The 3,495-nt window shown below is 53.2% G+C and overlaps 1 non-coding gene across 1 annotated transcript; it reads right to left on the reverse strand.

Annotated features, from left to right (window-relative positions):
* Positions 1 to 696: 696 nt before the first annotated feature.
* On the reverse strand, positions 697 to 860 carry LOC120376220. The gene has a single exon (XR_005587124.1). It is a non-coding gene; the product is annotated as a U1 spliceosomal RNA (small nuclear RNA).
* Positions 861 to 3,495: the final 2,635 nt, after the last annotated feature.

Raw genomic sequence — 3,495 nt, forward strand, 5'->3', positions numbered from 1 at the left:
GGGTCGGTGCGTGCTGAACAGTTAAGTCAAAACAGCTCCGTCCGTCAGAGGTGTGCAAAAGGGAAAACCCGCTCCTGGGCGACACGGCCACATCGCCCTAACCCGCAGCATAGCTAAAGGGCATTCGGGGAGGCGGTGGGTGGGCCTCAAGCGACGTAAAGCCCTCATCCAGCAAGGGGTTGTGACAGCCTAGTCTCCGTAGCACAGACAGGGTGGCCACCAAGAGACAGGAACAGACAGCGAAAGCCAAAGCGGCCCCAGGGCAGGGGGCGAGGCTGCTTGTTGGACGAGGAGACCAGGTGGGACAGGCGTTTTGGACAGGCCGTCCTCCCGTCAAAGGAGGAAGAGCCCGAGAAGAAGGGCCGGGCAAGAAGCTACAAGCAGGGAAAGAAGCAGAGCAGGCAGGCAGGTCCCCTTAGAGCCAAGGAAGGCACCGGTCCAAGCCCCCCAAAAGCAGACTAGAGAGCAGATCAGCTGCAAAAGACCAGGGAAAACGAAGAACACAGAGAGACCCAAGTAAACTTTCAGAGCTGAGCTTTGCTTACAAGGAGGAACGTGTGACAAAGATACCTAGAAGTACAGGGTCTGTGGAAAAGAGCACTCCCAAAGGCCCAGAATAACAACTGCTTTCCTAAGAATCTGCTTTGCAGTGCACTAAGCCTAAACAGCCCACTGTCAGTTGTTCAAACCAATCACCAAGGCAGAGCGTGAACGCAGTCCCCCCCTACCACAAATTATGCAGTCGAGTTTCCCACATTTGGGGAAATTGCAGGGGTCAGCACACCCGCAGTGCAATGGATGAGCCTCACCCTAGGAAAACCACCTTCGTGATCATGGTATCTCCCCTGCCAGGTAAGTATGAGTTCTTGCTGCCCGGCCGCCGCCCGCCCTCGCTCGCCCCGCACTTATAACACACGGGGCGGACCGCCGCGCCCCCACCGCCGGCCTCGCCCCCACCGGCCCACACTGCCGACAGCTGCCCCGACGTGGCCCCCGGAGACCGTCCCTTCCCCACGCCGAGCTCCCGGTGCCAAAGTCGGGCCCTGCCTGGCAGCCTGCGTCCGCTCCCACGATGCTCTGCTCGCACACAGATCTGCATACCTGCTCACGCGGCTCCGCCCCTCCACTCGGGCCCCTCCCCCTGCCCGCCCAGGCCGCCGCTCTTGCGTGCTCAGCTCTTTGAGCTCAGATGGGGTGTAGTGCTCAGATCGAGTGCGACAGACCTTAACTTTGCCATGTGAGGGTCATTCTATCCCCATTACCTGGCTTGCTTATTTATACCTATGACTGTCTTTAACTGTTGTATGCGTGATGTACCCTCACTGCTTGCTGACTGTATCTTGAACTCACCCACAGTATACCCCACATTGGGGACATTGCACACTGTATAAGTTATGTGCTGTCCAATACCAAAGTACTAGCATCCCCCTATACTCTGTATGTCACCCCTGATGACCAGTAACTGATGTTACAAACTCTCTGTATTATCTATTCTTAAACATTTTCTAATAAACATTTAAAACTAAAATTGCCCTATACTCTGTATGTCACCCCCGATGACCAATATCTGACGTTTCAACTCTCTGTATTGTTCATTTTCAAATATTTTCTAATAAACTTTTAAATCTTGGCCTATCCAAGGCCGTGATCAAGTGTCTTGATGTTTTTGGTCTTTTGGCCTCGAGATGAAAACCTTGTCTGTGTCTTGGGAACCTTGAGGTAAAAAATTATCTAAGTTGTAGCGGGTCCCGTCCCGGGAAGCCAGGCCATCGGAGAGACGACGTGGCCCACCTGCTGCTGGGGAAAGAGTGCAGCTTGCATTTCGCTTCTCTCTCGCTCTCTCCCCACCGGAAGTTGGTCCAATACAAGAGTGACCTCCCCTGCCTTGTCTCACGTCAGTTTCTCCTCAGGGCAGAAGGTCGGGTGTTGTCAGCCACTCTCCAGAAACTGGACGGCCACTCGATCCCTTTTGTTACCTGCCAAGTGAGGCTGAGTGCACTGGCAGGCAGCGCCGTTGAAGAAGTGGAAGATTGGACAAATGACCAGGGAGGAGTATAAAAATATTGCTCAGGCACGCAGGAGTGAAATCAGGAAGGGCAACTCACGCTTGGAGTTGCAGCTAGCAAGAGATGTTAAGAGTAACAACAAGAAGGGTTTCTTCAGGGAGGTTAGCAACAAGAAGAAAGTCAAGGAAAGTGTGGGCCCCTTACAGAATGAGGGAGGCGACCTAGTGACAGAGGATGTGGAAAAAGCTAATGTACTCAATGCTTCCCACCCTCCCCTTCGTGATTTTGTCTTCACGAACAAAATCAGCTCCCAGACTGCTGCTCTGGGCAGCACAGCATGGAGAGGAGGTGACCAGCCCTCTGTGGAGAAAGAAGTGCTTCGGGACTATTTAGAAAAGCTGGATGAGCACAAATCCATGGGGCCGGATGCGCTGCATCCGAGGGTGCTAAAGGAGTTGGCGGGTGTGATTGCAGAGCCACTGGTCATTATCTTTGAAAATTCATGGCCATTGGGGGAGGTCCCAAATGACTGGGAAAAGGCTAATGTAGTGCCCATCTTTACAAGAGGGAAGAAAGAAGGAGGATCCGGGGAACTACAGGCCAGTCAGCCTCACCTCAATCCCTGGAAAAATCATGGAGCAGGTCCTCGAGGAATCAATTCTGAAGCACTTAGAGGAGAGGCAAGTGATCAGGAGCGGTCAGCATGGATTCAGCAAGGGCAAGTCACGCCTGACTAACCTAATTGCCTTCTGTGAGGAGAGAACTGGGTCTGTGGATGAGGGAAAAGCAATGGATGTGTTCTTCCTTGACTTTAGCAAAGTTTTTGATACGGTCTCCCACAGTATTCTTGTCGGCAAGTTCAAGAAGTTTGGGCTGGATGAATGGACTATAAAGTGGACTATAAGCTGGCTAGGTCCTCGGGCTCAACGGGTAGTGATCAATGGCTCCACGTCTAATTGGCAGCCGGTCTCAAGCGGCGTGCCCCAAGGCTCGGTCCTGGGGCCGGTTGTGTACAGTATCTTCGTTAAGGATCTGGAGGATGGCGTGGACTGCACTCTCAGAAGTTTGCAGATGACGCTAAACTGGGAGGAGCGGTCGATACGCTGGAGGGTACGGATAGGCTACAGAGGGACCTAGACAAATTGGAGGATTGGGCTGAAAGAAACCTGATGAGGTTCAACAAGGACAAGTGCCCAGTCCTGCCCTTAGGACGGAAGAATCCCGTGCACTGCTCCAGACTAGGGACCGAATGGCTAGGCAGCAGTTCTGCAGAAAAGACCTAGAGGTTACAGTGGACGAGAAGCTGGATATGAGTCGACAGCGTGCCCTTGTTGCCAAGAAGGCTAACGGCATTTTGGACTGTATACATAGGGGCATTGCCAGCAGATCGAGGGATGTGGTCGTTCCCTTCTCTTCGAAGTTGATGAGGCCTCATCTGGAGTACCGTGTCCGGTTTTGGGCCCCACACTGCAAGAAGGATGTGGAAAAA

This window comes from Mauremys reevesii, linkage group 12 (genome assembly GCF_016161935.1).
Source record: "Mauremys reevesii isolate NIE-2019 linkage group 12, ASM1616193v1, whole genome shotgun sequence".
In the NCBI taxonomy this organism is placed as follows: domain Eukaryota; kingdom Metazoa; phylum Chordata; order Testudines; family Geoemydidae; genus Mauremys; species Mauremys reevesii.